The following is a 25320-nucleotide window of genomic DNA, read 5'->3' on the forward strand; positions in this document are numbered from 1 at the left end:
GCTCTGATCGCTACATGTACACTGCAGTGCAAGAGTCTGAGATGATGCAAAACCGCAGCAGCCTGGGGTGAGAGAGCATGTGATGGGTGTAAGTTAGTTACAGGGGGCCAGATCAGTGACAACAGAATTCAGTGTCTGAGGAATGAAAAATGCTGCCTTCAGCTGACTCCTGTGGCTTGGGGTGGGCTGACGAGGTGAGTAAACCTCTCTACCACAGTTGGTTCCAAGGGAACTAGAAGGAAAGAGTTGCCCCAGGAACGGAAGGCCCAATGACTGCTGACCATACCTAGTTCTAGTGCTGACAAATCACCCAGAAAAGGACCTTCCCTCAAAGCTGAGCCCTCTAGTTACACATTTTGAAACCTGGTTCTAGATACTTTGACCTATTTTAGATAGCTATGCCTATTTTCTTTTAAATACTTTGAGAGAAACCTTCATATAAGTCCTTTCTTCAAACATGTATCAGCAATTCACATAGAATTTTTAGAGCCTTAAAATACTTGGTTCCTTTGGTTTGAAAGAATGTAACAAATATTTGTGGTGGTATTTCCATTATTTAAACTTATTATTCCTTTTCACAGAAAGATTCTAGAAAAATTTTGGCTCAAAAAGGGCTTCTGATGAATACTTTGTGTCATTTCTTCTTTTCTTTTTTTAAGATTTAAGTTGATGTCATCCAGGTCTGAGATGACATTACATAAAAACTAGGTATTTTTCCTCTATTGTTAGCTCATATGCATTTTAAATAAATGATCACAAATAAGTTGGGATTTTAAGGTACCCTAAGTTATTTTCAGACATCCTCATAAAATTGAAAAAATTGCAACTGGGACCTCAAAACCTGGAAATTGCTGCTCTCCTCTGCACCTCAGGGAGGATCCGTCTTTTCCGAGAAATGATGGCTGCTGAATGAAAGAGGAGCTCGCTGTCCTCGCTGTGTGAAATACAGCTTGCGCTGCCTGGCGGCAGTCCTCCAGGCTGTGAATGTTAATCACATGAAGTGTTTATTCATTAGGTGTTCCTTTTTTGTTTTCTTTGGGACTGCCTGTCTCGGAGGCCCTGCTCATGTATGTTCAAGGAAAGAACAGCTGAAGAGGGTGAAGACTTTGAGGAAAAGCTCCAAAATGTGTTGGAAGGCTGTGATTTATGTTTGTTGCTTATTTGGTTTGGTTTGGTTTTTTTTCTATGTCACTCCATTTCTTCTCTTGGTTTTCCTTCCTTTTCACTCTAAGGTAGGGGGAGTCAGTGAGCAGGGATCTGTTTTTTGTTTTGTTTTTTTAAATATATTTTATTGATTTTTTACAGAGAGGAAGGGAGAGAGATAGAGAGTTAGAAACATAAGTGAGAGAGAAACATCGATCAGCTGCTTCCTGCACACCCCCCACTGGGGATGTGCCCAAAACCAAGGTACATGCCCTTGACCGGAATCGAACCTGGGACCCTTCAGTCCGCAGGCCGACGCTCTATCCACTGAGCCAAACCAATCAGGGCTGAGCAGGGATCTGTTTTAATTTCCTCATCATATAGCAACAGCTTTTAGAGTGTGGAAAAAAATGCAGGGCCAGAGAAGGATACAGAAAGTTGAGGCAATTGGTTCCCTCTTCATAATCCCATATAACCACAGGTTGCTCCCAGCATCTGTGGGCCTCTGCAACCCTCTACCACCTCTTTTCTAATTCAGTATAAATTTTGCCCCTTCCTTTTTCTCCTTTTACAGGGAACTAAGACCCCTCAATATTATCTCCTTCCTCTCCTGTCAACTTAGCCAGGATTTTATTTTGTTTTGTTTTGTTTTTTTACTTATGGGTTTTCTAGCATTTTCATTTAAATTCTCTAAATTGGAGTATCATACAAAATAGAAATGTCAAATTTTATTTTTGTCTTTTCTTGACTTTTGTGGGCTGCAAAGTAAGGTCTAGTACGTACAATGAGTAGTAATTTAACAAAATAATCTGGATCATTTAGGTTCCACACACACCCATTATTCCTCTTTTGATTATAAATAAAACTTGATCAATACCTTAAACAACTCAGCCATGGGAAAATAAATTTTAACTGGGATGATGAAATAATTTGAATACCATTCTTAGTAAAATATTTATGCTCATCATAGAAGAGGAAAAAATACTTGTCAGTTTAATCTTTCCAGAGTAGAAAATTAAATAAATGAAAAACTAAAAGACAGAACAGTATTCTCTGCAGTTTAAGGGATCCTTGTTTTCCTATTAATCAATAATATTCCAGGTACCTTTTTAATATGACACTCATTAGAAGATGTCAAAATATTATGACAAGGTAGAAGAAGCTATAAAATTTCTGGAGTTTACAGTTTTTTTATGTCATTTATGTCCAACTCAGAGAAAGCTTAACACACCTATAATTTATTAAAAATGAATTATTTTGGTACCACCAACTTTATCTGCAAATGGCAAATTCAAGAAACAGTGTGTTTAAAGGGGAAGGTTAGAAAAATAACAGAAGTAAAACAAAAACAAAAAGTTTGCTGGTTTGCAGTTTATTTTTTAAGCCTTTAAAGTTTGGAGTCTGGATGATAAACCTCATCTGTAAAGCTCTAAAATGTTGGGAACTCAATTTTAAATATTGGAAAATTGAAAGACACTCATTGTTTTTAAAGCTCTGCATCACACACCGTGGGCGTAGCATTTAGCATAGCAATGTTTTGAGTGGCCAATGAATGTCACCTTTTCTTCACTTCTCAGTAAAAACCATCCATTTTCTTAGTGAATGATGAAAAGATTCAAATGCACAGAAAATACAGCACATAGTTTCACATGCCTTGAATTATGCAGCTGCATTCAGTTTCTTTAGCTTAAGTACTAGTAATGTAAGTAAATATTATGGAGAGCAATTGGCAGCACAATGATGGTAAGGACCCAGCAACCTCCCACATTTTGGGGGAGTTATAATTTGGTCTTAACATTGGCTCCAGGCTTAAACTTGGCATGCATGTTCTTGATCGGGTTGTGTGATTTTTTTTTTAACTTATAAAATATTCAAAATTAGTTTTCTTGTTATTTGGTCAAAGGTGGCCAAAAATAACATAAACTTGGCTGAATGTAGATCCTTTTATGTAAAATCAGTTTTAACTTTAAATATGAAACGTTGCAGACATTTGTGGGTAATGGAGACCTGGCCTGATTGGCAGAGCATTAATGTTTGTGCACGTGAACCTGTGCGTGGAGTAATAATATGACCAAGTAAGCAAAACATCCATTCAGTGAACCTCTACTCTATTGCAGTGATGGCAAACCTTTTGAGCTTGGCGTGCCAGCATTTTGAAAAACCCTAACTTAACTCTGGTGCCCTGTCACATACAGAAATATTTTGATATTTGCAACCATAGTAAAACAAAGACTTATATTTTTGATATTTATTTTATATATTTAAATGCCATTTAACAAAGAAAAATCAACCAAAAAAATGAGTTCAGGTGTCACCTCTGACACGCGTGTCATAGGTGCGCCATCACTGGATAATGTTTGAACTGAATTGTGCACCCTCCAAATTCCTAGGTTAAAGCTCTAAAGCCCAGGGGGACTGTATTTGGTGATAAGGTCATTAGGAAGGTAATAAAGGTTAAAGGAGGCCACAAGGATGGGGCCCAAATCTGATAGAACTGGTGTACTTCTGAGAAGTGAGACACCTGAGCTTTCAGCATGTGCACAGAAGAGAGGCCTCATGGGAACACAGATAGAAGCCAGAAGAGAGGCCTTAACAGAAGTCAATACTGATGGCACCTTGACCTTGGACTTTTCAGCCTCTAGAACTGTGAGAAAATAATTTCTGTTGTTTATGTCACCCAGCCTATGGTATGTTTTTATGGCAGCTCAAGCAGACTAATACATAATATATAAAAACCTGGAAGGACCTAGGATGATTTAAACTAAATATTTGTATTTCATCTCCTTAAGGTCATTTCCTTTTGTTCCTAAAATTCTTTACTGAAGTTCCTTTGATGGTATCTTGTGTTCTCTCTTTATATAATTTTATAGCACTCGTTCCTAATTAATTCAGTCTGGAGATAGTGTTTTTAAAATAGAATTTGCTATAAGAGATTTTCAGACTTGTTTTTCTTCTGAGTGTTCAGTCTGACGTTTCTCTTCCTTTGTTTTATAAAAGTTTTAATAAATGTTGTATTAATACCTTTTTTAAAGTTTCAATCATTTTATTCGAACGTAGTGTTGCCTAAAAATGGGTTTTGACGACTGTCCCTGTCCCACTCACTGTTTGGGGAGAGCAGGTGATTTCTTTCCTCAGCTCTCCAACTTCCAAACAACCTGATATATGCAGCTCCTATTCTGTTTCTGGTTTTGCCCAGATGCTAACCTAGTTCTATTCTGCTGTCCCGAGGAGTCAACTTCTGCTCTCACTACCTCATTCTCTAATGCTCCATGGTGAAGTAATATATTGGGGGGAAAAAACTTTAAATTTCCAGTACACACTGCTATTAGGACTTTGTTATCCACTGAGAAGGGACTTGGGAAGAGGAGGATGTTCCTTGGGGGCTAGGCTGATGAGTGCACTCTGGGACATGTTGATTCTAAAGCATCTATGGGTCATCCAGTCAGAGACCTTCAATAAATACTCTGGAGACTGGGGCTATTGGAAGCTGGGAGAGCATAGATAGCATTGGGATCACATCAAGTCTGTAAAGAGAGAAGAGAGTAAATAAGTACCACCAGTGTTTAATAGATAAATTGATGGTGGGAGGCCAAGGGCAGAGAGATAAGAAGTAAACCAAAATTGTGTGTCAGAGAAGCATGTTGAGTGAAAGTTGGAGATTGACAACAATGGGAAATTCAGCACAGAAATCAAGGAAACTACATCCTGAAGAGTGTTGATTTGCTTTTAATTTAAAAAAAAACCTACAAAATCTTTGCTGACCTTAGCAAAAACAGCTTAGTGGGCAATGGGGACAGAAGTGTAACTAGAGTGAGATGAGGAGGAGAGTGCACATAGATGACCCTCCAGAAAGGCTGCTCAAGAAGAGAAGAGAAATAGAGCAGTTACTAGAGGAATTTAAAGGTTGATAAAGTTTTATTTACTTCATTTATTTTTCATAGGGACCGAATTGACTATTTGTGAATTAAAAGTGTCAGTAAAGAGAATGATGTTGAAAATACAAGAAATAAAATTTATTTTCTCAGTCAAGAAATTCATTTTGAACACCCATATATGTCACATACTGTGCTTCCTATTCGGGAGCCAAGGATGGGTTAAAGAAGAATGGTTGCTTCCCTGTTGAGAAACTAAGATGCACCGAAGATTCTAAAAAGGCAAATGATATTAGAATCCAAGTAGAGCCATTAGCCTCAAAAAGAAGAAGAATCAATTATTTCATAGAAGTGGGATAAAGTGGGCTTGATGAATGCAGACATATTTGTAGATGGAGGGAACAGAATAAGAGTTTGAAGTTCATATTTCAAGATCTTTCTTATTTCTATGACATAGTGTGCAAATTGTATATCCAAATAAGGATGTTCATAGTAAAGACTTAAAATAATTATTGAAGGAAATGAGAAGAAGAAGCAACTTATTACACAGGATTATCACAGAGCAGAATTGATAATCCAGCTAAAATGAAGGTAGTAGATTTAGGTATAAATCCACATGGTGGTGTGACTTTCTCCAGTAGCACTCTGTAAAGTGGTAGACCAAATATGGAGAGAGAAAAGGCAGAAGTGTGGATTTACCTTTGGTTATGACAATACTAGCTGCTGTAATTATAATTTAGAAATCTCAATGGTTTAACACAATAAAAGATTATTTAACTTTCATTTAAAATTCTTCAGAATAAAAGTGGGGATTTATTCCTAAAGTTATTTAGGGAGTCAAGGTAGTGAAGACACACCAATTTTCAGCATGCAACTTCCAAGAATACCTTAGGTGTTGTCATCCAACCAGCAGATGGGGCAGGAGAGAAGGAGAAGGGTCATGCCAGCGGTAAAAGCAGGCCAGATCTAGAAGTGGTTCACATCATTTCCATTCACTCACAGCCCATTGGTCAAATCTTAGGCATGTGCCCCAACTTAACTGCAAGCCTATATGCTAAGAAGAAGAAAATTAAGAAGGTGACCAGATATGTAGTTTCTGACATGGGGTCAGGATGAAGGTTTCAAGAAGTTAGGATGAATTGATGGATACACTGGGTCGACAACAGGTGGATGAAGAGACAGATAGATTAGATAGATAGATAGATAGATAGATAGATAGATAGATAGATGATAGATTGATAGATAGATAAAAGTAAGGAAGGAAGGAAGGAAGGAAGGGAAGGAAGGAAGGACTGAAAGAGGAAAAGATAGACTAAGAAGTTGAGAACACAGGCAAAGGAAGATTTAAGTAGTAAATAGAAGATGAAGTTAAGCCAGAGGGGAAGCAGACACTTGAAGTATAAGCAGGTAAGGGACTGGAGATTAAGATTGAAAAGCAGGAGTGAGAAAGCTAGAAATATTGGATATTGTGACCAGAGTTAGGATACTAGAATTTTGAAGTCCAAAGACAGAGAGAAATCCTGGGAACAAGAGAGTCCAGCATGTTACTAAAAGCAGGTTACTGAAAAAACTGTGAATTTTCAGAGCTGCATGAACCACAGGAAGTAATGGTGGAAAAATAACAGCATTTGCAGGGACAAGTAAAATTGAACCTAGGTGCCAAAGTCTTTGACAAACACAAGAGATGAATTAATATGCCACCGAGCATGGAAATAGGTGTCAGGAATAAGCCTCAAAATAGAAGGAGGATTTTTTTACTGGAAGATGCAGGAAATAGTCCAGAAAATCAACAAGGAGCTACAAGCCCAGTGAAACATGGGACAAATAAGTAGTCTCTATGAAGATGGTTGCCAGAAAAATCATGTCTGCAGCAAGAGGGCTTACTGTCAGTTAGGACAAGATGTTGCACAAAGCATTCTATGAACAATAAGTGCTACTGTAGAATGTGGTTAGAGAAGGGCTGGAAGACATCTGAAAATGCACCATGGGGCAGGGGGGAAACAGCAAAACAGTGGTGCTCAGGAGAAAAACTATGGCTACAAAACCTGCAAGTTTTGAGCAGTAGCACAGGAATCAAGATCAAGAATGAGAAGGATGATGGTATTACATGGAACATAAATTTGTTCCTGTGCCTCCTGAAGGTCACAGAAGAATGGCATTTGTTGCTTCTTTTCTTTCTAATTTTGTTTTATTGCTTAAAGTATTACAAAGAGTATTACATATGTCTCCTGCATTTGTTGCTTCTTGCCACATAGGCCCTGGAAGATGAAGGCCGTCCCATGTCACACCTGAAGCACAGGATATGGTGTGGCTGAGACCCTCCATTTGCAGGGTACTGCTCTGAGGTGGAGATGGATCCCTTGCCATTTAGAACATCTGACAACCTCAATCCTACTGAATCAGGAAGGAATCTGTAAAGGTTGGGCTCTTCTCATTCACGACTCCAAGCAGAAGCCTTAGCAAAATAAATGTGGTAAGGAAATGCAAAGGACCAACAAAAAATATCTCAACATGTTCATTTACCACATAATGATATGTTTATAATAAATGAAGTATTAACAGCACTCTAGGTACTCAAAGACTATATTGAAAGCAAGAATATTTCCTGCTACTCTGCCAACCCATCCAAGCCAAAGGGATTCAGCAGATAAACATTTGTCACCCCATTTAATTTTGCATAAGTGTGAAAACTGAAAAGAATATGCTTTTAAATACCACCAACATGGCAGCCTCTTTGACTCTCTTCCCTAAACTCAGGAAACTACCAAAAACAACTTGCCAACATGCTCCAATAATGATTTTAGGTTTCACAGATGCTATTAGGACACAGGCAAATAACAAAGACAATTACTCAATTGCCCATGTGATTTATTAGTGATAGTAGGAAAAATGCTGCCTGGGGATCAACAAATAGTACAACCCTGGCCTTTTAATTCAGTGGTGAACTGAGTAATTTATTTCTACTCTGCTTACTTCAAAGTTGTATTTGAAGTGGCTACATTTTGGTATAATGCAAACTGGTACTTGTGCAGTATAACCCCTCCATTTTTACAAAGTCTTGTAGCCTCATAAAATAAGAAGAGCACTAACACTATCCATTTGCACATGAAACCATTTTTATAAAAGCATTTGGAATGATTGATCACTGCCTTCTCCTCAAAATAGTTTCCTCTCTTGGTATCCAGAAAAACATATTCCCTTTGTTCTTTTTCTGATTAACCCTTCTCTGTCTCTACTAATTTGTTCTTCCTCACCAGCCAAACCACTATATGTTGGAGTGCTGCAGGTCTCATTCGCTGTAAATAACTCTTCTTTAGCTTATTAATTTGCATGGTTTTAAATATCACTATATTTGCAGGACTCACAAATTAGTATTTCAGCCCAGATCTCTCCATTGAACTCCAAAATGCTTATGCAGCTGCCCTCTCCATCTCCACTTGGATTTCTACATGGCATCTCTGATTCCATGTGTCTAAAACACAAACTACAGACTCCAACCCCCCAGAAAAGCCTCCTCCCACCATCTTTCCTAATGGAAAGGCTGTGTCATCCTTCTACATATTCATGCAAGACACTTGAAGTCATCCTTGAGTCTTTTCATCACACCTTATAACCAATCATCAGAAAAGTCTATTTTTTTCTATCTTCAAAATACATCCAAAAGAGACACACCTCACCAACTCTGCCATTACCATCCTGGGTCCAAATGGCATTATCTCTTGCTTGGCTTATTACAATAGCCTTACCTGCTATCTCTGCTTCTATTCTTATTCCTACTACTCTATTCTTATTCCAATTAGAGAGAGGTCCTTCATGCCAGATTTTATCATTCCTGCAAACAAAGCCCTCCAATGGTTTCATATCACAAAAGTGGAAGCCAGTCTACATTATTGCCTGTCATCGGTCTGCCCCACCCCCATTTCTTCTCTGTCCTAATTTACCTTTAAATCACGCCACTCCAGCCACCCTGGCCTCTTTGCTATGTCCCAAGCATACCTAGTTTGCTACTCTTAGGTTATTGGCTTGGTTCTACCTCTGTATGGAGTTATCTTTCCCTCTCTCTCCTTGGCTTGCTACCTTGTTTCCTTCACTGTTTTGTTTGCATCATCTTCTAAATGAGGTCTTTCTTGATCATCTTTTTTTAAACTACAATCTCACACTTAGCACCTTCCTACCTCCTTTTCCTGCTTTATATTTTCCAAAGCACTTACATCCATTTATCACATATTTTTGTTTTTTGTTTATTATCTATCTTCCCCAACTAAAACATAAATTTTGTGGAAACAGAAATTTTTTATGTTTTGATCATTGTATTGGTGACTACTTGGGGCTTGAAGTAATGACAGATACATAGTAGATGCTCAATCAATACCAGCTAATAAATGAATAAAGCATACTTCATTAATATGTAAAAACTGAATATTATACACTTATAACTGCCAAAATTTATATCTGAAAATATTAAGGAGGTGTTTATTTCTTTGGGTTACATGTTACAAAATGAAATAGGTCACTCAGTATATATTTTTTTAGTCTCTAGGAATTTTCCTCAACTTTACTCATCCTACTATTTTTAAATATATATTTTTATTGATTTCACAGAGAAAGAGGAGAGAGAGAGAGAGAGAGAGAGAGAGAGAGAGAGAGAGAGAGAGAAACATCAATGATGAGAGAGAATCATTTATCAGATGCCTCCTGCACACCCCTCACTAGGGATCAAGCCTGCAACTGGGTCAAGTGCCCTGACCGGGAATTGGACCATGACATCCTGGTTTATAGGTCGACATTCAACCAATGAGCCACACTGGCTGGGCTACTCATCCTACTTTTGAAATTTTTTTCATCTATCTTATTTTTCATCTTTCTTATTCTCCAAGTATTGCTTTTGCATAGCATTATATTCTTGTTTTGTTTTAAGAATACTGAACAGAGTATTAAAGTAATTAAAGTATATATGAGTGAGTAGTGGGAGAATTCTCTAAAATTCTCACATAATTTGAACAAATATTTGTTTCATTTATGCCCATGTGTACATTTATGGGGATTTAAAAAATATCTTTATCTTCATTTTTCTTTCTTATTTTTCAAGATTCCTCAAATGTCTTTTGAACATTAGCTGTCTTTTCACATTCAGGAATGAGGCAATAAATAACTTCATTATCTGGGAATGTGTGTGTGGGTGTTGGTGGAATTTTTTGGTGATGAGGTGGCCCTATGCTTAAGACTTCCTATATCCCAAAATGCTGATATCTTTGCTCTGGGTACCAACTCCCACACCAGCTGTCCCCATGAAATCCAGTCAGTCACTTATTTCTGTAGGGAAGAGCCCTCCAATATTTTGCCTACATAGGTTAATGCTCATTGTTAGGTATTCTGTCCACCATGTGAAGTATAAGATTATTGTGACCTTCCATATGTAGATCTCTAAAGCTCTTGGTTTCCAACTCACTCCTCATTCCAGTGTTTCATCAGACCTGGCATTCCTGAGTGTTGAGCCTCTTCAGGATTCAGCAGGGCAGATCTACCCCCTTTCCAGGCCCTGGCTTCTTTCAAAACCTCTCCCCCAACTGCTTCCTGTTTGCCAGAAAATTGTTGAAAATTGTCACCCACTGATTGTCATCTCCTGTTATGTTCGCCATGATATGTTTGAATATTTACATCTCTTTGAGCAGTCTGAGACGGTAAAGGACACAGGGGTACTAGGTGATCAGCGTGCCACTGTGAACCAAAAATTTTCTCTGCCCTTTTAAACTGCCCTAAAGCTAAATGCTAGAAAAATAGCTAGGTATATAAAAATAAACATGAGGCTTGCAGAATTATTTTACAGGATAATTTGAAGTATGGATGTATAAGAAAAATTTAAGACTATTTTTAGAGCATTTAGAAAGCTTGTGTAAAACTTAGATTACTGGGTCATACCACAGACTAATTAAATTAATATTTCTAGAACAGGATACATACACACAAAAATTTGAGGACAAATGAATTAAAAGGATGAGATATAAGTGCTCATCTCGCAGTTTGAGTTCTCTTAACTGAGTTTAAAGGCCACTTCCCGAATACTGTCTCTGTTGCCTGTTAATAATTGAAATGTTTGGGACATGCAAGGTTCAGTAGACAAACGAACGGTCTTTTCTAATAGTTTTTATGATTTTAAAACCTTTTCTTACATTTAAATAAAGAAAAGGAATTATGCTCTCACTGTTTACTATACAGCCCTGTAGAATAGCAGGTGAGTGCATGTTTTGTCACTCACATGAAACTTGATAAGACCTCAGTTTCTATGAGACCTACTCAGGGTTTACATGAACTCCCTGAGCCAGGCATGTGAATAACCTGTGCCAATTTTAGTTTCTCCTCCGCTTTCTATCTCTATACAAACACCGGGGGCTGATTTAATGTCAACATTCTAAGTACCAAATGCATCATCATGGCCATCTGTTCTTACTACCATTTCTCAGGGTGTTGCTGACTTCAACTAATAATGCAAACATCATTTTAAAATTAATCATCAACAGAGCAGTGTGAATTGTTTAAAGTTAAATGAACATCTCTGAAGATGACTAATGGAAAACACCAATGTGGACAGATGTTTTCATTTGGGGAAATGTGTTACATCCCTTCAAACAAATTCCATAATCTACCCCCACAACTTCTGCTTAACAAGTAATCAAGTAAAATATAATCATTTAATTGCATTGTTTTACAAACTTATTGTTTTAACACACTGTTCTCATTCAGCTTTGACAGCTTTTTTAATGTTAAAAATATTAACAATAATAGCTTTAGCTCCAAAGGCATTAAATTTCTGTCACTTAGAATAAACCAACCATCAGATGTATTTTACAATAGTCTTTACCCAAACAGCAGCATGTTAACATAACTTAGCTAGTTCCATACAGGATACCCATGGCCTTTACAAACCTAAGAGACCAACAAATTCTCAGAAGTTCAAAAGTAATTTTATCTTCTTCTTTTGCAGAAATGGCAGTAGCCAGAGAAAGCTAATTTGGATTCACACGTCTAGGAATTATTCTGTTGGGGGTTCTTCGGTATCGAGAGGAACAAATGAGAAATAAATAAATAGCTAAGCACATGTTTGGCCCAACAGGATGATATAACTGACTAAAATATACTCACAGAACCAAGAAAAGGCTACATGTTCCTTTAATGTAAGGAAAGAATTCAGGTCACAACATACAGCTTACTAGATACACCAATCACAATGTGATAGCACTACCACGTAGAGGGCAGTTTTCCCTGTGTTAAGGCCCCACAAAACATCTATCACCAGGATAATGTCTCTTTGGGGTGAAGATCTACTGAGGCCTTCTAGAAAGTGCATTTATATTTATTCTAGTGGACTTATACTTTCTATCCCCATCATCTATTCTTGTGCCCACAGACCTAAGTTAACCCTAGCACATTTCTGAGTGTTTGCCTCAAGACCTTCTCAGTTTCCTAGGAATAATTTTCCAGATAACAGACTCGAGCTTTAAATATTAGTAATCTTCCACTGAGTAATGATCAGATCAATTTAGTCCATTTTAAATTAGTCTTCATCTTCTCTATATCACATATATTTAAAGTAATGAGTAAAGGTATGGAAGCAACTAAATTAATTTAAGCTATATAATGCAGTCAATAGAGGGAAGGAAATGAATCAATTATGTTGTCAAATATTTAAAAGAAACTCTAAATCAAATATTAAAAAGAAAGTTATTTAAATCAAAGTAGTTATTTCTGTAGATACTGCATTGTATACCAGACAGAACTATGCTTCATTTATCATTACTGAATAACATGAAACTCATTCCTACCTTGAAAAATATAAACTCAGTTAAGTATACTATTAGACCCCTATTATGAGCTGATTATGCCCCCCAAAAATTCATATGTTGAGGTCCTAACCCCACAGTACTTCAGAATGTAACTGTACTTGGAGCTAGGACTTTTAAACAGATAATTAAGGTAAAATAAGGTTATATGGGTATCCTTCTAATAAGAGAAAATTTGGACACACAAAGTGACACCAGAGATGCTTGCACACAGTAAGAAGACCACCATCTACAAGCCAAGGAGAGAAGTCTTAGAAGAAACTAAACCTGCTGACTGGTTTATCTTGGACTTCTAGTCCCCAGAACTATGAGGAAATAAACTTCTGTTATTTAAGCCACCCAGTCTGTGGTATTTTGTTTTGGTAGCCCCAGCAAAATAATACAACCCCATTTAGTCAACAAATATTACCTGAGCATGATCATGGACAAGGTCATGCGGACTGAGAGAATAGCAAGGCCAAAACTACAGACACATAGCAGGTGTATAGATTCACCCTACATATACCTAAAATATGAGGATTGAGTAATAGCATGTGAAGCATAGATCAGTAAATATTAGATCAGGAAGAATCTTGTATGCCAGATTAAGGAGCTAGAACTTATCCAGATAAACCATTGATATAATTAAATTAGGGAAACATCCTAGTATAATTTGCACTCTAAAAACTGGTGTGAATGGAAATTGCCACGATAGTCATTTATGTCAAGAGAACTAAATTGGAGCTGGAAGACCATGAAAAAGTTTGTCTTATGCTCCACCTCCCCGCCCCCAACACATTTAAGAAATTTTGAACCAGCCTTGAAACCACATCCTGAACTTTACCTTACTCCTCACCATGGCAACCAGATCATCTGCACTCTTTACCTAAAATGAGGCAGTCCATTTCACCAGCCAGCATCCTTCATTTGCTCAGAGGACCTAAAAGAGGTTGAAACTCTTGGACTTCCATGCTTATCACTAAAGCACATCCTAGACAGTGATGGCGAACCTTTTGAGCTCGGCGTGTTAGCATTTTGAAAAACCGTAACTTAACTTTGGTGCCGTGTCACATATAGAAATTTTTTGATATTTGCAACCATAGTAAAACAAAGACTTATATTTTTGATATTTATTTTATATATTTAAATGCCATTTAACAAGGAAAAATCAGCCAAAAAAATGAGTTCGCCATCACTGTCTAGAACTTGCTTAGCTCAGAGCCTCACCACGCAGAACCTGACCGGTCTTTTTTGAAGAGTCATCACACCATGCTAGATAGCCAGACAGGAAAAGTTTCTTTTGTTACAATATGTACTATTTTGCCTTTATAAGCTCTGACTTTGTCTTCCCTGAGGCACAATTTGGTCTGCTACCTAAATCTGTGCCTCCCAGGTTGCAACCCCTTGCTCAAATAAATGACCTTTATTCTTTATTGTGGCTAAACTTTTTTTTTAATTGACATTGGCTAGAGTGTAGAATGTAAAGACTAGGAAAGTGGGGAAGGGTATGCACTGGGAGGATAATGTTAAAACTAAAAGGAGCTTATTAACTGATGTTAATAAACTGGTCACTAAGCAACATAAGAGAGGATAAGTGCCTAATTAAAGAAGGAGGTGAGGTTATTCATAGGAAAAAAATAGCAGATACCCCTAACCGGTTTGGCTCAGTGGACAGAGTGTCGGCCTGTGGACTCAAGGGTCCCAGGTTCGATTCCGGTCAAGGGCATGTACCTTGATTGTGGGCACATACCCAGTAGGGAGTGGTCAGGAGGCATCTGATAGATGTTTCTCTCTCATTGATGTTTCTAACTCTCTATCTCTCTCCCTTCCTCTCTGTAAAAAATCAATAAAATATATTTTAAAAATAGCAGATAGTGTGGGGGAAGAAACTTTTCTCTACCCTTATGGTTCTTTTGCCTGCTCTAATAATCAAATAGACATGAAATTGAATGGCAAGAGAAAATGACTAAATTTAATTACATAGATATGTATAGAAACCCCACACACATGAGAGAGTCAGAGACTCTACATACATGGAGGTTCGGAAACAGAAAGGGAAACTTATAAGGTACATAAGACATTCTAAGCTAGGGATGAGGTAATGCACTTTGGGCCTTCAGAAGGTAATTGCAGAAAAAGCACACGTTCAGTAATCATCAGTTTACCCTGCTTGTCACATACATAGGTAAAATGTTATTTCTTATCATGGGCCAGGCTCCTAATTTAAATTCTTCTAGACAGTTAGAGAGGAACAGAACTTTCTCTTGAGCCCACAGGGTTGCCGGTAGCTCAAAATATTCTTCTGTATAACAATAAGGCACATCTTAGGGTGGCTTGTTCTGAACCCCTACAGTAGAATGAATAGAACTTGGTGATTGATTTTATAGAATGAGGTTATATAAAAGGAGACATTTCTGCACCATGATGCTTAATCCCTTTTCTGGATCACAAAACCCTTTGAAAATATGAAAATACATTGTCATCCATCCCCACAAAACACATGGCCATGGACAATTTCAGAGACCTACAAGGGGTAGGCTGAGACCGTCATTGATCTACATTACACCTTCATCCCTCTCTTTGTCCACTCCCACCTGCTTCCTTATCCCCGCTGCCATGGTACTGTTCCTGAGTGATTCCCTCCCTAATACATGTGCAGCATGCTAATCTCTATTTCAAAGTCTTCCCCTGAGAACTCCAACTTGCAACACAGACATTGAAGGGAGTGATGCCATTTAAAACTTCCAGCAGAGTTAAAGAACAAAAGACCTGGACATTTTTAAAGATGCCAACTTAACACCATACTCACAAACACTCAAGTTTGGAATACAATGATGGCTCAGTAATGGCAACTATATTAGTGTAATAAACTTTATTAACTATAACCAAGAACTCATATAATCTCAAGAGATGCCCACAAGCATGTTTAACAAAATACATCTTCTATTATTGAATCTTTAAACTCTTAGTAGTATAATTTCAAAACCAGCTCAAAATTGGTCCTATCCTGTTTTTAACAAGAATCCAAGTTGCCTTTTAGAGACTACAGACCAAAACCGCAAGTCATGCAGCTGAAGCATGTGCAAAGGAGAGAACTTTGTCCACCAGCTGCACCTGGAACCAAAGTCTTGCCCCTTCCTGGAACTAAAGGACCCAGACATGACAAGTGTCTGCTTTGCAAGAAGATGTGGTGCTGAAGCTCCTTACCATATCTTACCAAAAATAGCCAAGTCCCAATGTTCCCCAATCAAAACCTGCACTGCCCTTGCTTCCACATACCATTCTGTGTCTCCTAACCTTTAATCTTCAATCTTTGCCTTTAAAAATTCTTGATTGAAATCCACCGGGGAGTTCTGGATTTAAGGGGTAACTTCCTGTTCCCCTTGCTTGGCACCCTGCAGATAAAACAGTTTTAATTTCTCCATTGCAAACCCTGATGCTCAGTGTTCATCTTCGCTGTGCATCGGGTGGGCAGATCCTCGTTCGGTTTGGTTCAGTAACAGTAGCAGAGTAAATGTTTTCTTAATTTTATAAAAATATATGAGTCAGCCCTAACCGGTTTGGCTCAGTGGATAGAGCGTTGGCCTGCGGACTGAAAGGTCTCAGGTTCGATTCCGGCCAAGGGCATGAACCTTGGTTGCAGGCACATCCCCAGTCGGAGGTGTGCAGGAGGCAGCTGATCGATGTTTCTCTCTCATTGATGTTTCTAACTCTCTATCCCTTTCCCTTCCTCTCTGTGAAAAATCAATAAAATATTAAATAATAATAATAATAAAATAAAAATATGAGTCAAATCCAATATCCTCATTATGCTTAATGATGACACACAGAAAACATTCCCTTTAGAGGAAGGAAGAAGATCAAGATTCCCAGGATCATCACCATAATTTGATATTGCTCTCAATGTATTAATCAAAACAGAGGTAGATGATAGAAATAAATAAATCATATAAATATTGGAAGGGAAAATACAAATTTTAAATTGCAAATAGTATAGTTCTTTACCAAGGTGACCAAGAAAAACTGCCTGAAATCTATCTTACATGGGAGTAAATTACAAAATTAATACACAAAACTACCATTAAAGCATTATAAAATAAAAAATAATTTCACTTAAAATATCAATTGAAAAGAAAAAAAAGACCTAATATAAACCAAATAACCAAAAATATGCATTATTATACCTTATTTATTGAGGAACATAAAATAATATTTAAATAAATTAATAAACAAACCACACTTATGTATAGAATGACTTGCCACATCTATGTTCCTATCATGTATGGAGTGCCATATAAATTAAAATACCTAGAAGATATGAAATTGTGCGTGAGAACACTACATTTTGATTGAAAAAATAAGAGGGAGAGTCTACAAATTTCTAAAGAGAACTCATAATAATTAAAATAGCTCATTAATAAATTTAAAAATCAATTAAAAAGACAAATATGAATAGAACAGAAAAAAGTAAAATAAATAACTAAATAAAAGCCTAAGTGAGATAAGAATTTATTTTATGACAGAGGTAACATTTCAAATCAGTGGAGAAAAAAATATTACTCAATAAAATTATCTTAGAAAACTACATAATCTTTTTGAAAATTATCTACCTTAAAGCTTACAAATGAATGAAGCATGGAACACTTACACACACACACACACACACACACACACACACACACACTCACACACACACATCACTTCACATCAAACCATAAATTTGTAGAAGAAAAATAATGAAATTTATATTGTCAGAGTTGAGATGACCTTTGGAAGTTGGACATAAAACAGATAAGTAACAGTAGCCCTCTTACTGTTCCTCAGACACAGGAGGCCCATTCCAGCTTCAAAGCCTTGCATTTCCCTAGGCTTTTCCTAGACTTCTCCTACCCACCCTGCCCCAAGTAGCCTCAAGGTTTTCTCATTTCCTTCATATTTTCATTTAAATGTTATCTTCTTAGTTCTGAAATTGCAATCCACTCTAATCTCCCTTTTCCCCTATTCCTTTTTCCTGCAGTATTATTTTTCTTAGCACTTGTTGCCATCTAACATATAGTATTTTATTTATTTGTCTTGTTTATTATCTAACTTCTCCAACTAACCTGCAAGCTTTATGAAACCAACTACAATTTTTCTGTATTTTTTGCTTGTCAGCACCTACAAAACTACCTGGAGCATGAATGAAAGAAAGAATGAATTTTTTAAAAGATCAAAGGAGTAACCCAGCTGGCATGGCTCAGTAGTTGAGCATCGACCTATGAACCAGGAGGTTACAGTTCAATTCCCAGTCAGGGCACATGCCGGGATTGCAGGCTTGATCCTCAGTGTGGGGAGTGCAAGAGGCAGCCGATCAATGATTCTCTCTCATCATTGATGTTTCTCTCTCTCTCTTCCTCTCTCTTCCTCTATGAAATCAATAAAAATATATAGTTTTTAAAAAGGTCAAAGGGGTAAAAAGCCTAGAGAAAAAAGGTTGTAATTAAAGTCAGAATGGGGAAAATGACAATAGTTAGACCAAGTTAGACAAACAGATAAAAATGGCATTAAAATAAAAATCAGAATGTCATCATTAATGACTTTTGGGCAAGAATAGTTTGGGAGACAATTCTCCACAGTTCTCTCATTTCTACATGTTTTACTAGCAGAGATACTAACAGTCCTTTATTCCAGAAACTAATCAAGTGTACCTGTATAGTGAACAGACTTGGCAGATACAGTATTTAACTCTGGAGCAAAAGACAGCTTTGCTTACAACTTTGAAAGATCAAGATAGTGACTCTCCTCTGGAGAAACACGCAGGCATGCTTACTGCCCATTATATAAAAAAAGCTAGAGGCCCAGTGCACGACATTTGTGCACTCTAGGGGGTGGGGGTTCCTCAACCTGGCCTGCGCCCTTTATCAGTCTGGGAGCCCTTGGGGGATGCCCCATGGGGAGCAGTCCTAAGCAGCAGTCAGACATCCTTAGCGCTGCCACGGAGGCGAGAGAGGCTCCCGCCACTGCTGCTATGCTCACCAGCCGTGAGCCCTGCTCAGGGCTTCTGGCTGAGCAGCGCTCCCCCTGTGGGAGCACACTGAACACCAGGGGGCAGCTCTGCATTGAGTGTCTGCCCACTGGTGGTCAGTCCGCATCATAGCTACTGGTCATTCTGCCGTCTGGTTGATTTGCATATTACCCTTTTATTATATAGGATTGGGCACTCTGTGCTCTGAATTTTTCTCTTGTGATGCCATCCACTCAGTGTACAGATAAAAACAATTGGGGCTTGGGAACAGGTGTAAAAAATGCTGGTGTTCTGGTTGCTGCAAATACTGTGAATAATACATTTTCCTCTGTCTCTGACCCAGGAGTCTTGGTCTCCTGCCAGCATCTACAAAACTATATCAGGCTAATTTATTAGTGTGCAAGTATGGTAAAATCCAAGACCTTTTTACAATTCTAGATTGAGAGATGCCAAAATAACAGGATTTTGCACAGATACACTAACATTAGCAATAATAGAGTCATTTATTTCCACTCAATACAATACTAAATTACATCTTAAAACATCATTCAACTTCTTTCACCTAAATGATATTCATAAATGTATAACATTTATGTAGGGAAGTCCACTACAGTCATTTACCTGGCTTTCATAAGTCCTAGCTACAAGCAATAGACTTGTTCTGGCTAGACATATGATCTCAGCAGAAGAATGAAAGATATGTAAAGCAGAATTTACCAGATTACCTGAAATACAAAATATAGCTGTTCCAACTAACCCATAAAATCATGAGCAAAAACAAATTAATGCTTATTTTTGTATGCCACTGAAGTTTTTATATTGTGTAGCAATAGTTGACTGATGCAAGACCCAGAATATTACCACTCTCCATGTAATAAAAGATTATTTCTCCCTTGTGCAATATTCTTGAGGGAGGCAATATAGGGCTAGTGTGGTGGCTCGGCTACACAATATTACTCAAGGACAAAAGCTCCTGCTATCTCATTGTTCTACCGTCCTCCTTAAACCATTCTTATAATTCCAAAATAGCTCACTATCTCACTCGTGTTCTAAAAAATGGAATAGAGAAAGAATGATCAATGAAACATACTTTCCTTTCAAATACAGCCCAGATTTTGTACCCACCTGGCCTACTTATATCCCATTGGCCAGATATTAGTCATGTGGCCACACCTAACTGAAAGGAAGGTAAGAAAAGTTCCTTATATAGCAAAAAATCAGCTCCTTAAAGAAGGAGAGAATAAAAACTTGAGTACAACTAGCATTAGCCATTCATTCATAGGGCAACCCTAATATTCACGAGAACCTCTCTCCTTCTCATAAGATAGTTTGATCACCTCCACAAGGGAAAAAATTCCAAAGCCCTATTGGATACTGTACCCAGCTAAAAGTCTCTCCCTTCTGGATGTATGACGCATTCTATTAAGCATGAATGTGGAGCCTCATAGTTTGGCACCCTATACACTAAACATATGTTTCTGCGTCCCCAACACTCTGAATAATCAAGGCGTGTGAAGAAGGTGAATATAGCAAACTAAACTGACCCTACTGAGCAAGGAGGATTGGGAAGCATACAATAGTCACTGGGTCATGGCAATAATCAAATCCTACTAGTAGGAGTTACAAATATTCCCTGATCCAACAATAATGTAATTCCTTTTGGTTGGTCTCATTGGAAGCTCTTTATTTTGCTTTCTGGAAAGAAATGTGGATTTTCCTCCAAAGCCCTTAATTCTACCCCCTGAAAGGTGTTTTACTATCTTTTGTCCTCGCTTGCAATGAATCAGGTAGGTATTACAGGGACTGCTCTTCTTAGAGACTGCAATGTTTTTGCTGGTCTGGATTTGGCAGCCCAGGAATTTCCTAGGGGGGTTAAATAATTACAGGCTTTTCCAGGCTATGTTGTTGTTCTTTACCCATACAATTCCCTCAAAACCTTAGCAAGCTTCCAGGCAATTTGTTTTGGATTAACTCCATATGTAAGTAACTATAGCCAAAGATCTAATCTAGATGTAGTCTTTAAGACTGAAGATGCTTGTCTTTTCCTTATTACTCCGTGTGGCTTGCTTACCCCCTCTCTGGGTGGAAGGTACATCCAGGCTATCTGAATCATTTTGTTTGGGTGGAAAATCAATACCCTTAATTTGATTTTGCCTCTGGTCTGGCTCCCAATTTTGGCAGGGCATTGAGCTTATCTCCTACTAAGGCAGTGGCTTTGAAGCTACCAATTATAATTGCTTTGGTTTGGAGTACAGAATGAGTTGACTTTTTTAAACCTTAAAGGCCTCAAATTATAGGACTCTCGGTGAAATTATTTTGCTAACCTGACACAAAGAGCCCCTCTGAACCGAACTGTATTCCTTTCCACCTCTGCTTGCAGACTGGCTAACTCTAGCCTGAGTTCATCTCTGTCAAAGGATTTCGCTGGGAGAGCATGAAGCAGCCAACACACATCAGCTTTCCTATGATTTCCCCTAATGTCATCTAGGGTCTCAGTTACCGTGTGGCCTGCCGTCTAAAATAAAGCAAGCAGCAATTGTACCAATGCTTTTGGCTCCGCATATCAGAGTTCCATCAGCTTTAACCTCCAATATCTATGCCTCTGCTTCCTGCCTCCTGCTTCCCAACTGCTAAACATATTATGCCACATATGTAGGTCATGCCACTTTTTGCACCCCATTTCTGGTATCAAATTCTATTTTAATTAGCATGTTGGTTTGGAATGTGTAACAGAAACCCAAATGTAATACATAAAGGAATCAGAGGTTTAGTCCTTTCACATTAAAGCCTGGAGGTCCAGGGCACCCAGGCCCTTTCTATCATATAGCCCTGTCGTCTGTCAGATATTGCTCTTATCCACATGGTGCAACATAACTTATCACCACACTTTTCAAAGCAGCAGGATGGGGAAAGGTGGCAGAGGGGCATCCCTTCCTCTCTTTAAGAAAGGTCTGGAAGCTGCACACATCACCTTTCCTATGTGGGAACGTGGGAAATGTAGTCTTTACATTGTAGCCACATGTCCTGCTACAAAACAAGAGTCCTTTCATTATAGGAGAACAGGAAGAGCATGGTGATCAGGGAACAAATAATAGTGCTCACTACAAACTCAAAACAAGTGGCATCATTTATTTGGATCTAAGATATCGGGGGTCTTGTGAACCAATATTTATAACAATAAAAATGAAGTTGACTAGACATTATTTTAAGAACAGCTGCTGGTCTAATAATATTTACAGAAAATTTTTACAAGGTATAACATCCAAAATATAAATTTTGATATAAATAGATATAAATTTACAGTTTACTTTTTACATAGTAGGCATTTGAGAGATAGTTGTTGAATGAAAAAATAAACTGACCAATTAACTAATACTTATTGAGAACTTGCTGAGGCCATAATAACTGTGTTAGACACCAAAGAGATGTTTTTAAAAAAGTATGACATATGTTCCCATAATAGAAGAATTTGGCAGCATTTTACTTGATGATACTGGTGAAAGTGTTAAATACATCTAATAAAAGTATAAAATAATAATTTCAAATAATTAATATAATCATGATAATGTATAAATATAATAATCAAGACATTTTTTTAAATGTTCAATGATTGCCTAGAAAATAATGCTTTTCTAAATTTGAAAAATGTTCTTAAAATAACTTTAAAATTTCAAATAAAATACAACACTTAGATATCCTCTTTTTAACTTGCTCTGAAGAGTGACAGTTACTCAAAGGGCAAATGAATTAATTGGTACTTTTTTAAAGTATTCCAATAGTTTATTAGAAAGAATGTAGGCATTTAAAAAAATCCCCATGGTCATGAACATAAACTGAGGTTTTCAACCCTGGTACAAGCTGAATCAAAAGAAGAAGAAGGAAGAAGGAAGAAGGAAGGAGGAAGGAGGAAGGAGGAAGGAGGAAGGAGGAAGGAGGAAGAAGGAAGAAGGAAGAAGGAAGAAGAAGAAGAAGAAGAAATACAAAATCCAATAGTGTATTAACATTTTTTCACTCATTTGCCATACTGACAGTGCCAATACAAATTTGGCCTAAACATACAGACTCTCAAGCAACAATGTACAGCCTTTCTTTGTCCTCCATGCTAAGAGATGTAAAAGTTTAAGGGTCAAACAATACCAAATGTACAGGCTTTAAAAGCCATCCTAGAGCATTTACTAGTTTTAGCTAAGACGCATTTGGAACACTGACAAGTGGTCATTTATGTACAATAACGTGAAGTAAATTTTTTGAAAAATAAAACTTTAGTGAAACAATCCTGAAGAATATACCAGAACAACATGCTACTAGTTTATGTTATCAACCAATTGGTTTCAGCCGGTTTGAGTCCATGTTCTAAAATGTAAAACTTAGTTATCTTTCTGTAGTCCAAGAGCTTCCTATCATGTCAGTATCTATGTTATGAAGAAATGAGACTTAGGTGAAATGTTTTTATATATCACAAATGCCTAAGACCTTGGCAGTGTCATGGAAGTCGGAGAAATGTTCATGCATAAGATTATTGCCTTAGCTGACTTAAAACTGTGCCATACAGTGGTAAATATCAACCTTTAATGAATTCTTTAAGAAAACAAACAGGTTGACAAATAGGTTAAAGGAGGCAAATGCAGCATCCGCCTCTGCAGTGGTTCTCAACCTTCTGGCCCTTTAAATACAGTTCCTCATGTTGTGACCCAACCATAAAATTATTTTTGTTGCTACTTCATAACTGTAATGTTGCTACTGTTATGAATCGTAATGTAAATATCTGATATGCAGGATGGTCTTGGGCGACCCCTGTGAAAGGGTCGTTCGACCGCCAAATGGGTCGCGACCCACAGGTTGAGAACCGCTGCTTTAGAGCTATCAACTCAGGAATTTTCTCAATTAGGAAATCTTGCAGGGGAGTTATTTTTCTTTTCCAAGATCCGGTGAGGACAACATTCCTTACTCCAGATCTGGCATTTTTTTTTTTTTCATCATCCCTATCTTGTGAATCATCACCTGCTCCATCTACTTCTGGTAAATCTACATCTTTATCACCACACATGTTGTCCATCATCTCAGAGAAACAATCAAAATTAGACACGTCTTCATCTGAACCATCTTCCTGGTCTTTCTAATTATTCAAGACCACACTAAGCCAATTAAGCTTTGCCCTTTCTTTTGTTAAACTTGGCCATGATTGGGCAGCTTCTCCTTTTCCCAAACAACATAACCTTGATCTCCCAGTTATTTTATGCTTGGAATCACTTGGATCAATACCATGAAAAACATTCATTTCATTAAAATTATCACTTTCTCCAAGACAATTGAATATAGTTTGGATTTTCCCAAATTTACATGAACATTTTTACTGTCTTCAACACAAAATTCAATGAAGACACACAGTTCCTCCGAGTGATTGTACCACTTTGCAAAAGCAGGCTGCACGGTGAACAGGGCCTTGGTTTCCGGTGAATGTGTGGTGGGCAGTGACTCCACTCCCATGGTGACTCCGGTGTTTTCCTCCTAGTGGGGCCCCTTCTCACTTCGCTCAGGCAATGGCTGCAGCACTGGGGCCCAGAGAGAGCGCCACTCATGTCAGGGGGAAGAGGAAGTGTAGGAAAAGGTATCGAGGACAGAGAATGAACTGCGAGTGTGAGTGTGGGAGCGAGGTGTGCGTGGGAGCCAGGGCTGGTGAACTTGTATTTTTATGTAACTTTTACATTATAACAAATAAATAATCTATACTTAAACTTTTAATGAAAAGTAATGACACATTTAGCACAAAATTGTGACAAGTAATTATTTAAAGTTAAAATGTTTTCAAGTGATTTAATCAATAAGAAATAAGTGAACTAGTATTTGTTTGCAAGCATTGAAGCCACTTGTGCATTTGTATGAAGAATAAAATAATCTGTTTATAGTTTTGAGGAAAGCAAACTTGAAGCAGTACTTTTTTAAGGTAAAGTATTCTCATTTCCCCACAAATGTTTCTGTCTTCTATCCTTCCATCTGAGAAGCAGAATTTAGCTTTTACCACAGACCCTTTTTAGGAATACATGGCTGTAGTAAAATGCGTGGTTTAATCACTCGGGTACATGACACATCCATATTGTTTCCACAAAATAACACCTTAGGAGAAATTACACATCTTTATAAAGCTTTTCATATCCCTTTTCTCTCTATAGTATTGGATATTTGGGAATTAACAGATTTGGAACAAAATTAATTAAGTACAATAGGCACAGAAAAACAATTGCTCATTATCTGCTATGCCATACCATTTTTTTGAAGCCTCTTTGATGAAAGTAAATTTTTTGTTCTTTGAGAGCAGTCATTTAGTGCTCTACTGGGCATACAAAATAAGGAACAAAGCTGAGAAATAGGGGGAGAGATCAACCAAAGGACTTGTATGCATGCATATAAGCATTACCAATGGACACAGACACCAGGGGGGTGAGGGCATGAGCAGGAGGGGGAGGCAATGGGGGGATAAGGACAC

At 37.7% G+C, this 25320-nt stretch overlaps 1 protein-coding gene and 1 pseudogene across 1 annotated transcript in view; both read right to left on the minus strand.

The window, feature by feature from the left end:
• LOC102259738 (chromosome unknown open reading frame, human C4orf22) overlaps positions 1–25320 on the minus strand; it is a 561692-nt gene that overhangs the window by 461326 nt on the left and 75046 nt on the right. The window lies entirely within an intron of this gene.
• On the minus strand, positions 835–24323 carry LOC102243101 (annotated as a pseudogene).

Source organism: Myotis brandtii, unplaced genomic scaffold (assembly GCF_000412655.1).
Source record: "Myotis brandtii unplaced genomic scaffold, ASM41265v1 scaffold111, whole genome shotgun sequence".
Lineage (NCBI taxonomy): Eukaryota > Metazoa > Chordata > Mammalia > Chiroptera > Vespertilionidae > Myotis > Myotis brandtii.